This window comes from Palaemon carinicauda, chromosome 30 (assembly GCF_036898095.1).
Source record: "Palaemon carinicauda isolate YSFRI2023 chromosome 30, ASM3689809v2, whole genome shotgun sequence".
NCBI lineage: Eukaryota > Metazoa > Arthropoda > Malacostraca > Decapoda > Palaemonidae > Palaemon > Palaemon carinicauda.
The window spans coordinates 58,797,935-58,812,241 of record NC_090754.1 but is presented as its reverse complement, the minus strand read 5'-3'; positions in this window follow the sequence as shown (position 1 = coordinate 58,812,241).

Genomic DNA, 14,307 nt, shown 5'->3' with positions numbered 1-14,307 from the left:
AATTTACACACACTGCAAAAAAGCCATGAATTCCTGTAATTTACACACTGAAAAAAAGCCATGAATTCCTGTAATTTACACACACAAATTCCTGTAATTTACACACACTGCAAAAAAGCCATGAATTCCTGTAATTTACACACTGCAAAAAAGCCATGAATTCCTGTAATTTACACACTGCAAAAAAGCCATGAATTCCTGTAATTTACACACACTGCAAAAAAGCAACTTTGAATTCCTGTAATTTACACACACTGCAAAAAAGCAATGAATTCCTGTAATTTACACACACAAATTCCTGTAATTTACACACACTGCAAAAAAGCCATGAATTCCTGTAATTTACACACTGCAAAAAAGCCATGAATTCCTGTAATTTACACACACTGCAAAAAAGCCATGAATTCCTGTAATTTACACACACTGCAAAAAAGCCATGAATTCCTGTAATTTACACACACTGCAAAAAAGCCATGAATTCCTGTAATTTACACACACTGCAAAAAAGCCATGAATTCCTGTAATTTACACACACTGCAAAAAAGCCATGAATTCCTGTAATTTACACACACTGCAAAAAAGCCATGAATTCCTGTAATTTACACACACTGCAAAAAAGCCATGAATTCCTGTAATTTACACACACTGCAAAAAAGCCATGAATTCCTGTAATTTACACACACTGCAAAAAAGCCATGAATTCCTGTAATTTACACACACTGCAAAAAAGCCATGAATTCCTGTAATTTACACACACTGCAAAAAAGCCATGAATTCCTGTAATTTACACACACTGCAAAAAAGCCATGAATTCCTGTAATTTACACACACTGCATAAAAGCCATGAATTCCTGTAATTTACACACACTGCAAAAAAGCCATGAATTCCTGTAATTTACACACACTGCAAAAAAGCCATGAATTCCTGTAATTTACACACACTGCAAAAAAGCCATGAATTCCTGTAATTTACACACACAGCAAAAAAGCCATGAATTCCTGTAATTTACACACACAGCAAAAAAGCCATGAATTCCTGTAATTTACACACACTGAAAAAAGCCATGAATTCCTGTAATTTACACACACTGAAAAAAAGCCATGAATTCCTGTAATTTACACACACAAATTCCTGTAATTTACACACACTGCAAAAAAGCCATGAATTCCTGTAATTTACACACACTGCAAAAAAGCCATGAATTCCTGTAATTTACACACACTGCAAAAAAGCCATGAATTCCTGTAATTTACACACACTGCAAAAAAGCCATGAATTCCTGTAATTCACACACACTGCAAAAAAGCCATGAATTCCTGTAATTCACACACACTGCAAAAAAGCCATGAATTCCTGTAATTCACACACACTGCAAAAAAGCCATGAATTCCTGTAATTCACACACACTGCAAAAAAGCCATGAATTCCTGTAATTCACACACACTGCAAAAAAGCCATGAATTCCTGTAATTTACACACACTGCAAAAAAGCCATGAATTCCTGTAATTTACACACACTGCAAAAAAGCCATGAATTCCTGTAATTTACACACACTGCAAAAAAGCCATGAATTCCTGTAATTTACACACACTGCAAAAAAGCCATGAATTCCTGTAATTTACACACACTGCAAAAAAGCCATGAATTCCTGTAATTTACACACACTGCAAAAAAGCCATGAATTCCTGTAATTTACACACACTGCAAAAAAGCCATGAATTCCTGTAATTTACACACACTGCAAAAAAGCCATGAATTCCTGTAATTTACACACACTGCAAAAAAGCCATGAATTCCTGTAATTTACACACACTGCAAAAAAGCTATGAATTCCTGTAATTTACACACACTGCAAAAAAGCTATGAATTCCTGTAATTTACACACTGCAAAAAAGCTATGAATTCCTGTAATTTACACACTGCAAAAAAGCTATGAATTCCTGTAATTTACACGCTGCAAAAAAGCTATGAATTCCTGTAATTTACACGCTGCAAAAAAGCTATGAATTCCTGTAATTTACACGCTGCAAAAAAGCTATGAATTCCTGTAATTTACACGCTGCAAAAAAGCTATGAATTCCTGTAATTTACACGCTGCAAAAAAGCTATGAATTCCTGTAATTTACACACACTGCAAAAAAGCTATGAGTTCCTGTAATTTACACACACTGCAAAAAAGCTATGAGTTCCTGTAATTTACACACACTGCAAAAAAGCTATGAGTTCCTGTAATTTACACACTGCAAAAAAGCTATGAGTTCCTGTAATTTACACACTGCAAAAAAGCCTGAATTCCTGTAATTTACACTGCAAAAAACACTGAATTCCTGTAATTTACACTGCAAAAAACACTGAATTCCTGTAATTTACACACTGCAAAAAACACTGAATTCCTGTAATTTACACACTGCAAAAAAGCTATGAATTCCTGTAATTTACACACTGCAAAAAAGCTATGAATTCCTGTAATTTACACACTGCAAAAAAGCTATGAATTCCTGTAATTTACACACTGCAAAAAAGCTATGAATTCCTGTAATTTACACACTGCAAAAAAGCTATGAATTCCTGTAATTTACACACTGCAAAAAAGCTATGAATTCCTGTAATTTACACACTGCAAAAAAGCTATGAATTCCTGTAATTTACACACTGCAAAAAAGCTATGAATTCCTGTAATTTACACACTGCAAAAAAGCTATGAATTCCTGTAATTTACACACTGCAAAAAAGCTATGAATTCCTGTAATTTACACACTGCAAAAAAGCTATGAATTCCTGTAATTTACACACTGCAAAAAAGCTATGAATTCCTGTAATTTACACACTGCAAAAAAGCTATGAATTCCTGTAATTTACACACAGCAAAAAAGCTATGAATTCCTGTAATTTACACACAGCAAAAAAGCTATGAATTCCTGTAATTTACACACAGCAAAAAAAGCTATGAATTCCTGTAATTTACACACTGCAAAAAAAGCTATGAATTCCTGTAATTTACACACTGCAAAAAACTGAATCCTGTAATTTACACTGCAAAAAAACTGAATCCTGTAATTTACACTGCAAAAAACTATGAATCCTGCAATTTACAATGAAAAAAAGCTATGAATTCCTGTAATTTACACTGCAAAAAAGCTATGAGTTCCTGTAATTTATACTGCAACTAAAGTAAAGGTTTTTGAGCTTATAACCGTGTTCAGTTAAGGCTTTAAATTTTACATCAAGCTAGCTTCATGTCAGCACGTGGCCTCTACTCAATGCATTCCGTGATGGAGTAGTTTATAGTGGTATAAGAAGCCTTTTTAAGGTCTTTTTTATTCTTTTATTTTTTATTTAAATATATACATATTTTTGCTATCGGTATAATGGGAAATTATTTAGTAATTTTTAATATTCTGTAATAGGCTCCTACATTTCCAAACTTTTTCGCGAATGTGAAAACTTCCAAAGTTCTATAGTAGGTTTTAAAGTGTTTCGAATATTTACCGATGTTAAGGTACAAAATATGAATGTTTAACATCCCATATAACTAAATCCTAACTGACATTTACGTACACAAAGCTTAAAATCTTAAAATCTTAATACTCCATAATAGAGAAACCGATCCGAACATTGCGTACACAGCACAAATTAATAGACAAATAAAATAATTACAAGATTAAAGCAACCCAACCACTTACTGATATTTACCAATATAGCAAAACGGTTTTCAAAATAATATAGGATTAAACCGATAAGACGACCATTTCACTTGCACACGAAAAAAAGAAAGAAAAAATGTTATTTTCATTAGTAAAATAAATTTTTGAATATACTTACCCGATAATCATGTAGCTGTCAACTCTGTTGCCCGACAGAATTCTATGGAGGGATACGCCAGCTATCACAATACTAGAAGGGGGTGTTCTTACCAGCGCCACCTGTGGCCAGGTACTCAAGTACTTCTTGTTGACACCTCCTCAATTATTCCTCGGTCCCACTGGTTCTCTATGGGGAGGAAGGGAGGGTCAATTAAATCATGATTATCGGGTAAGTATATTCAAAAATTTATTTTACTAATGAAAATAACATTTTTCAATATTAAACTTACCCGATAATCATGTAGCTGATTCACACCCAGGGGGGTGGGTGAAAACCAGTGTACAAGATTAAAGGATAGCTAAGTATCCCATATTTCATATAACAGTTATCTCAAATAACAATGAAATAATAAGTACCTGGTAAGGAAGTCGAATTGAACCGTTACTCTGTCTCTTTTTTAAGTTAGTCTTCCTTACTGAGCGCAGCGTTCCTCTTGGAGGCTGAATCAACCCAAAGGTGCTAAAGTATACAGGGCTGCAACCCATACTAAAGGACCTCATCACAACCTTTAACCTCGGCGCTTCTCAAGAAAGAATTGACCACCCGCCAAATCAACAAGGATGTGGAAGGCTTCTTAGCCGACCGAACAACCCATAAAAAGTATTCAAGAGAAAGGTTAAAAAGTTATGGAATTATGGGAATGTAGTGGCTGAGCCCTCGCCTACTACTGCATTCGTTGCTACGAATGGACCCAGGGTGTAGCAGTACTCGTAAAGAGACTGGACATCTTTGAGATAGAATGATGCGAACACTGACTTGCTTCTCCAATAGGTTGCATCCATAACACTCTGCAGAGAACGGTTCTGTTTGAAGGCCACTGAAGTAGCCACAGCTCTCACTTCATGTGTCCTTACCTTCAGCAAAGCAAGGTCTTCTTCCTTCAGATGAGAATTTGCTTCTCTAATCAGAAGCCTGATGTAGTAAGAAACTGAGTTCTTAGACATTGGTAGAGAAGGCTTCTTGATAGCACACCATAAGGCTTCTGATTGTCCTCGTAATGGTTTTGACCTTCTTAAATAGTACTTAGAGCTCTAACAGGGCAAAGTACTCTCTCTAGTTCGTTCCCCACCATGTTGGACAGGTTTGGGATCTCGAACGACTTAGGGCAAGGACGGGAAGGAAGCTCGTTTTAGCCAAAAAAACCGAGCCGCAAGGAACATGTAGCCGTTTCAGATGTGAAACCTATGTTCCTGCTGAAGGCGTGGATCTCACTTACTCTTTTACCTGTTGCTAAGCACACGAGGAAAAGAGTTTCTAATGTGAGGTCCTTAAAAGAGGCTGATTGGAACGGTTCAAATCCTGATGACATTAGGAACCTTAGGACCACGTCTAGATTCCAGCCTGGAGTGGACAACCGACGTTCCTTTGAGGTCTCAAAAGACCTAAGGAGGTCCTGTAGATCTTTGTTGGAGGAAAGATCCAAGCCTCTGTGGCGGAAAACCGCTGCCAACATACTTCTGTAACCCTTGATCGTAGGAGCTGATAGGGATTTTACGTTCCTTAGATGTAACAGGAAGTCAGCAATCTGGGTTACAGTGGTACTGGTTGAGGAAAACTGCATTGGCCTTGCACCAGCTTCGGAAGACTTCCCATTAAGACTGATAGACTCTGAGAGTGGATGTCGTCCTTGCTCTGGCAATCGTTCTGGCTGCCTCCTTCGAAAAGCCTCTAGTTCTTGAGAGACTTTCGATAGTCTGAAGGCAGTCAGACGAAGAGCGTGGAGGTTTGGGTGTACCTTCTTTACGTGAGGTTGACGCAGAAGGTCCACTCTAGGAGGAAGAGTCCTGGGAAACGTCGACCAGCCATTGCAGTACCTCGGTGAACCCTTCTCTCGCGGGTCAGAGGGGAGCAACCAACGTCAACCGTGTCCCTTTTGTGAGAGGCGAACTTCTGAAGTACCCTGTTGACAATCTTGAACGGCGGGAATGCATACAGGTTGAGATGGGACCAATCCAGCAGAAAGGCATCCACGCGAACTGCTGTTGGGTCTGGAATCGGAGAACAATACAAGAGGAGCTTCTTGGTCATCGAGGTAGCGAATAGAACTATGGTTGGCAGACCCCACAGGGCCCAAAGTCTGCTGCAAACATTCTTGTGAAGGGTCCACTCTGTGGGGAAGACCTGACCCTTACGGCTGAGGCGATCTGCCATGACATTCATATCGCCCTGAATGAGCCTCGTTACCAGCGTGAGCTTTCGATCTTTGACCAAATGAGGAGGTCCCTTGCGATCTTGAACAACTTCCTCGAATGAGTCCCTCTCTGCTTGGAGATGTAAGCCAAGGCTGTGGTGTAGTCGGAGTTCACCTCCACCACCTTGTAAGCTGGAGGGACTTGAAGTTTATCAAGGCCAGATGAACTGCCAACAACTCCTTGCAATAGATGTGAAGTGTCCTTTGCTCCTGATTCCATGTTCCCGAGCATTCCTGTCCGTCCAGTGTCGCACCCCAGCCCGTGTCCGATGCGTCCGAGAAGAGACGGTGGTCGGGGGTCTGAACAGCCAAAGGTAGACCTTCCTTGAGAAGAATGCTGTTCTTCCACCACGTTAGAGTAGACCTCATCTCTTCGGAAACAGGAACTGAGCCCGTCTCTAGCGTCATGTCCTTTATCCAGTGAGCAGCTAGATGATACTGAAGGGGGCGGAGGTGGAGTCTCCCTAACTCGATGAACAGGGCCAGCGATGAAAGTGTCCCTGTTAGACTCATCCCCTGCCTGACTAAGCATCGGTTCCTTCTCAGCATGCTCTGGATGCATTCTAGGGCTTGGAAGATCCTTGGGGCCGACGGACAAGTCCAAAAAGCTCGACTCTGAAGATCCATACCCAAGGAAACAATGGTCTGGGATGGAACGAGCTGAGACTCCTCAAAATTGACCAGGAGGCCCAGTTCCTTGGTCAGATCCATAGTCCATTTGAAAATCTCCAGACAGCGACGACTTGTGGGAGCTCTTAAAAGCCAGTCGTCTGACGGAGCCGGACACAAGATCACGATACTGCTGCACAGTCTGTAAACTGACAATCATGGGCAAGCGAGGAAGTACAGTGACAACCCGAATCTGTCTAGACTATCTGGGTCGTACAGACAACTCCTTACCGGGTTGCTGAGGTTGCCGCACTGCGTCACAACAAGTCCCTTCTGTTGGTTGTTGAACGTCTTCCCCGTGACACATTGACTCCGTAAACAAAAATCCTCTAACAAGGACTAAGCTTGGACTGCATGTCATGCAACACAGCTCAAGGTCTATGGGAGCAGGTGTGGTAACAGACGGGATTAGCGGCTGAAGTGGAACCATTACCTTCCCTGTAAGCATGTTATGCTTAAATAAAAGTCCATAAGAGGTTATGCAGCTAAAGGCTCCCTCCAAATGACAGAGTCCTCAAGGGAATAGCAGAAGGAGGGAGAAAAGAACTTTCTCATCTACAGGGACCTTATCCTAGAAAAGCTAAGTTCTCTGAGTGAGGGTTCACTGGTGCAAAAGCAGCAGACTAGAAGGCAACGTTATGAAACTGCTTGACAGTCTAGTGAGTTGGCAACAACCCAAGATATGTTGAGAAGCATGCGGTAAGGTATGCAGAGCATGATGAATGCAGAGTATGCTGTATGCAGAGCATGCTGTATGTAGAGCATGTTGTATGCATAGCATGCTGAAAGCAGAGCATGCTGTATGCAGAGCATGTTGTATGCAGAGCATGCTGAATGCAGAGCATGCTGAATGCTGAGCATGTAGTAAGCAGAGCCTGCTGTAAGCAGAGCCTGCTGTAAGGAAAGCAGAGCGTGTGCATGGCGTTTAACATTTCTCAGAAATTCCATGACCAGTGCTAGAGTGCTTTATGCATGCTTGCATGGGGTTTAAAAATCAACATAATGTTTACCTTACATTCATAACTCATGATTCATATTTTTGCCATGGTTAGAAAAAGGAGGTAAGGTATGCTGAACAGCAGAGTCAGAACGAGCTGGAACAACAACAGTGGAAGGTGCAGAAAGTTCCTGTTCCTGTGGTATGAGTGGAGCGTGAAGAGACCGAGGTTGCGCAGAACAAGGTAAAGTTCCCGCAAGCAGAGGTGTCTGAGGCGCAGGATCAGGGTGCACGGGTTGAGCTCGGTGCAGCAGCTGAGGAGACTGACTCACAGGTGGAAGAGGTTGTACCTCCACCGAGAGTTGCACCACCGGTGGAGCAGCCAGGGGAGGAGGAGGAAGAGTGGGGTAATCCTCCTGATCCCAAACCGAAGGTTGCCTTAAAGAAGGCTGAGGCTGAACAACACTGGGAACAGCGAACACAGAAAGAGGTTCAACATCGTACGCCTGGCAGATGGTGCTGCGACTGGGTGCAGCGAGTGCAGGCGGGTTGAGCACAGGCTGAAAGGGTGCAGGGGAGGTGCAACACTCTCAGCCCGACACTCACACAACAGGTCCGAAAGCTGTGCTTGCATGGACTGTAGTAGAGTCTACAACATCGTACGCCTGGCAGATGGTGCTGTGACTGGGTGCAGCGAGTGCAGGCGGGTTGAGCACAGGCTGAACGGGTGCAGGGGAGGTGCAACACTCTCAGCCCGACACTCACACAACAGGTCCGAAAGCAGTGCTTGCATGGACTGTAGTAGAGTCTACAACATCGTACGCCTGGCAGATGGTGTTGCGACTGGGTGCAGCGAGTGCAGGCGGGTGCAGCACAGGCTGAACGGGTGCAGCCGGTTGGTGCACCACCGGTGCAGGCGGGTGCAGCACAGGCTGAACGGGTGCAGGCGGTTGGTGCACCACCGGTGCAGGAGGAGGAGGAGGTGCAACACTCTCAGCACGACACTCACGCATCAGGTCCGAAAGCTGTGCTTGCATGGACTGTAGTAGAGTCCACAACATCGTACGCCTGGCAGGTGGTACTGCGATCAGGCGGAGCGAGCATAGGGGGGGGGGGAGTGTAGGCGCACTCTCAGCCCGACAAACTGATGACTGAGGAGAGACAGAGCTAACCCAATGACTGCATCCGGGTTGTTGAACTTTACTTCGTACGTCTGGCATAGGTCTGGACTTTACGTTTAAGAGGTCTTGAGACGTGAGACCAGCGTAACTCTGCCTTTATTTTCTCCTCTAAATCTCTTCTGCAGACGAGCAAAATAAGGGCTCAATCGTCTGCGGGTGGGAGTGACGGTCTCGGTAAGACACGCCCACAACCACCGAGGATACTTCTGTGCGCCGATCAAGGCCTGCCGAACCCTTATGCCCTTCGACATTGCTTCTCCCCTGGGCTTGGGAGCTTGCAAGAGGTCCCGGACTGGGAGGACGACTGGCGCGCACAAAAGTACCCTCACGCATAACACTGACATACTTTGCGCTAATCACTTATCACTTTGATTTCTGTTTGCACTTATTTCACTGAACTCGAAACTTTAAGTGGTTTGTACCTGAAACACGCAATTCTATCCTTCTCAAAAGTTAGTAATTGCGAAAACAGAATTACAATGTAACAGAAAAATCTAATGAAAGAAAATTCAGTGGCTGGAAAGAGACTAAACACTAGATCACTCTAGAAACGTTTAGTTTCTTCCCCTAAAGAGACTAGGGATAAGAGCAAAACGATAACGACGTTACTCGTACGCCTGGCAGGCTTGAGGGAAACGTTTATCCTCTTTCTCCCTCCGTCTCTCTCTCTCTCTCTCTCTCTCTCTCTCTCATGACTTAGAACCTGAGAGAAGAGCCCAATCATATATATCGTTAAAACATATTATTGTTAAAGGAAAAAACTGAAATATTTCCCAAAAAGAAAAGTTCCTTATTAGGATCAAAACCATTAAGTTAAGAAAGAATGAACAAAACGCTAGAAACGGTTACTCTTTACTGCAATGTGAAACCGTGAACATTCTTTCTCTATCGTAACGATAGAGTGCAAGTTGAAACGTTCTGAACGTCAACAACTGCCGAGACAAACAAAACGTTAGTTCAACTTTGAAAAAGTACGAGACTATCAAAGAAATTCTTTCAAAGACCTTAAAATAGCATAATATGTTAACAGGTAAAACCGAAATGACGGGCTCACGATAATTAACTTCGGTACCAAGAAAAGACCGCCTACTATTAGGAAGGTCGAATACAAACAAATATAAAAATTAATTTTAATAAGTTTATAATAAAAGGAAGTTAATCGAAGAGGCCTATAAGAGGCGGAGAGATATAAAATAAATCTATAACTTTTGTTAAGCAAAATTAAGAAAGAGAGTCTATACTCTCTTAGACACCAACACTTCCGTCTAAGGGAAGGGTCGGCCATTGAAAGGTGAACGAGAGTTCATACTCTCTTCGTCACCAAAAATAATCAAATTAATTCCAAAAGCTAACTAAGCTAAAATAGAAGTTTCCAGTAAAGCGACAGCCGAAATCAAAGAGAAATACTTCACCAAAGTCGTGAAAATACTCCAAGAACATAAGCGTATCCCAGAACGTCTTGTCAGAAGCACGACAGAGGAATAATTGAGGAGGTGTCAACAAGAAGTACTTGAGTACCTGGCCACAGGTGGCGCTGGTAAGAACACCCCCTTCTAGTATTGTGATAGCTGGCGTATCCCTCCATAGAATTCTGTCGGGCAACAGAGTTGACAGCTACATGATTATCGGGTAAGTTTAATATTGAAAAAAGCCCTTAAAATTTAAAATGTTCACAATATGCAGAAACAGGTAAGATTACTTACTGATATTAGCCTTCACGAAAACAAGTATGAATGATGGGTAAAAAATCTGTACAAGAAAATGAGCACTTATCAATTATAGTTCTGATTATAAGAATTGGGAGGTCATTATGAAAAGGGTAGTATTACCCATATATTTGTGAAGAACGCAACAAAAAGTCGCATTAGAAACCAATCTCCACGTCAAGCGCTATAAATTTTAATTAGAATTGATGCAAAACACTTCAACAGAAACGAAAATCTCTAAACAAACTTACGACACTAAACACGGCAAGAAAAAAAACATTTAAACAACACTAACAACACTCGCTTGTATTAAAAACTATTTCAATGTCACTAACACCAGATTGAAGTTTCTCGAGAAAATGTTCGCCTAGATCACTTGGCTTATAGATATAGTTAGGTTTGAGGCACCACAACTAAAATACTTAAAAAAAAAAAAAATATACACAAACAGAAAAAAAAAAATCACAACATTAACAACAATAGAAAATATTTTTACAACACTAAAACAAAACTCACAAGTCTAATAGTAGAAACGAACCCGATGACACTTTGAGAGTAGACTGAAATTCGTAGCAAAAATGTCTGCCGACTTTGGTTCACCACCCAGAGAACAAGGACCACAAACCAACGAAGCAGACATACACAACTGGTGTCTTAGCTTTAGCGTCCTTGTTTTAATATTGGCTCCATCTATGTCTTAGTTTCGGAACCAATCTTTGATGACAAATGACGTCAAATTCCGAGAAATCACTTAAGAAACATAAATTTCTAGATTTTGAATTACTTTGCACTAGAACAAAGCCCTCAGAAGGATTTTGGGAGTTAAATGACAAGACAGGATTTGAAATGAAACTATAAGCGAAATTACTCGAGTGCCATATGTGGATGAGATCATGGTGAGGGGTAGATGGAGATGGTTTGGGCATGTTCTTCGCACTCCCTAAGAGTGATTAGTTCACAAAACGTTTAACTGGGCTCCACAAGGCACTAGAAGAGTTGGAAGACCCAGCCCTACATGGCTGAGGACTATGAAACGCGAAGAAGGCGATGAAGAATGGAGAAGTATTGAATTAAAAGCTCAAGGTAGAGACGACTGGCGAAATCTAACCGAGTCCCTTTGCATCAATAGGCGTAGGAGGAGATGACGATGAGTCGAATGTATTCGATGCATAACTAAACTCTACATTAAATTTAAATAAAATTAGACAAAAATAACTAAAATTTTTTTAGTCGATCTGATGGTTTCAATCTGATTTTATTTATTTTTAGGTAAAAAGTTTGGGGAGATTTATAGTGAATTTTAATTCAATATTCAAGACCGTGAGAGAGAGAGAGAGAGAGAGAGAGAGAGAGAGAGAGAGAGAGAGAGAGAGAGAGAGAGATAGTGTTCCCAAACGGCTTTTCAATGAAATAATGTTATATATATATATATATATATATATATATATATATATATATATATATATATATATATATATATATGTATATATATATATATATATATATATATATATATATATATATATATATATATATATATATGTGTGTGTGTGTGTGTGTGTGTGTGAGTGTGTATTTACTTTAATTAGTAAATCGTCTAATGTACAGTATCTATCTATCTATATATCTATCCATCCATCCACTATTTATCTATCTATATTTATATATAAACACACACACACAGACACACACACACACATATATATATATATGTATATATATATATATATATATATATATATATATACTTCATTAATTAATACGAAATAACTATCACATAAAAATACTTAGGTAGAGTAAAGAGTGCTACTTGACCTAGAAATCTAATAGACAGGACATAAAGGGATTCTGGGAAAACAGAAGTAGGGGATGAATTCCGGGAAACGTCCAATGACGTCATCAAAGGATGTAGCGAGACTTGAGTGTGTTATGCTACAAGGATCAATATAGAGAAGCGTCAAATTAATAAATTAAAACAGTAAATTATTCATCTTTTTGACACTAAAAGGTAAACACATTCTTATTCTGGTTTAGTCTTCTGAGACCAACAGTTTTTTTTTCGAATATATTCTGTGGATTTCTCAATACTACTCAGTATTCTATATTGATTGCTTGAGGGTACACTACGGCACACTATTCTATCTAATTTATCTTCTTGTTTTGTTTTGCCTGAGAGTACACTCGGGCACACTATTCTATCTAATTTCTCTTCTTGTTTTGTTTTGCTTGAGGGTACACTCGGACACACTATTCTATCTAATTTCTCTTCTTGTTTTGTTTTGCTTGAGGGTACACTCGGACACACTATTCTATCTAATTTCTCTTCTTGTTTTGTTTTGCTTGAGGGTACACTCGGCCACACTATTCTAATTCCTCTTCTTCTTGTTTTGTTGAAGTTTTTATAGTTTACATAGGAAATATTTATCTTAATGTTGTTACTGTTCTTAAAATATTCTGCTTTTCCTTGTTTCCTTTCCTCACTGGGCTATTTTCCTTGTTGGGGCCCCTGGGATTATAGAATCCTTCTTTTCAACTAGGGTTGTAGCTGAGCAAGTAATGATAACAACAACAACAACAACAATAATAATAATAATAATAATAATAATAATAATAATAATAATAATGATAATAATAATAATAATAACTGTTCTTGCAACAAATACTTTGTTATAATTATTTCTACTACAAGTACTGTATTGCAGTTATTCTTTTTATAAGTATTCTCCTTAATTAATAAGGTTACAAGTAATCTGCTGTATTCCCCTCTATATAATACAGTAAAAGACCAAGTGTATGGAGTATATGTTTGTTTGTGCATATCTAAATACATTAAAATACAAAATTTTCCGTGTATCAATGATAAATGACATAAACCCACAATTTATGAAAAAGGAAATTTATGTATTTCCTTTTTCATAGATTTACATTTTCTATCTAAACATTTAGCCGCCATTTTTGACTGGTCGCATACACTACTTGTTCAATATAACAAGTAGTCTATTCTGCTTTCGTCGTAAGTACTGTGTTTGTTCGTATGTCGATTCTAACGTTATATAATACAGTGAAAGAGTAAGTGTTTGGTATGTATGTGTGTGTGTGCATATCTACCTAAACATTTAGCCCTCATTTTTGACAGGTCGCTTAAACTACCCTTTTTAATATAACAAGTAGTCTATTGTGTTTTCGTCGTAAGTACTGTGTTTGTTTGTATGTCGAATTTAACCCAGTAACAGTCGAACTGGGATTTTTTTTTTTTTTTTGGGCTCCACTACCAGGCCACTCACTCCCCTATACTCCAGCGCCTCTGCTCTTAAATGAGCCTAGGGAAGAGGGCTAGGAGAGGGTGCATATGTTAACGTTGGTAAATATTTACCCACTCCCTTTATCTATCTCTCTCTCCTCTCTTCCTCTCTCTCTCTCTCTCTCCCTCTCTCTCCTCTCTCTCTCTCCTCTCTCTCTCTCGGATGTTTTTTTCTAGACTAGAGAGACGATGAAAACGTTCACCTTACTCTCTTTAGTTTGTCCAAAACTGTCTGTTTTACAATATCCCTAATAGATTTTACAAGGGAAGAACACCCCCCCTCTCTCTCTCTCTCTCTCTCTCTCTCTCTCTCTCTGTATGCCTGTCTGTCTTTATCTTTTTACTTGGGGAAAACCACCTCCCCCCCTCTCTCTCTCTCTCTCTCTCTCTCTCTCTCTCTCTTTGTATGTCTGTCTGACTTTTTCAATATCCGTAATATTTTTTTTTTACCCAGGA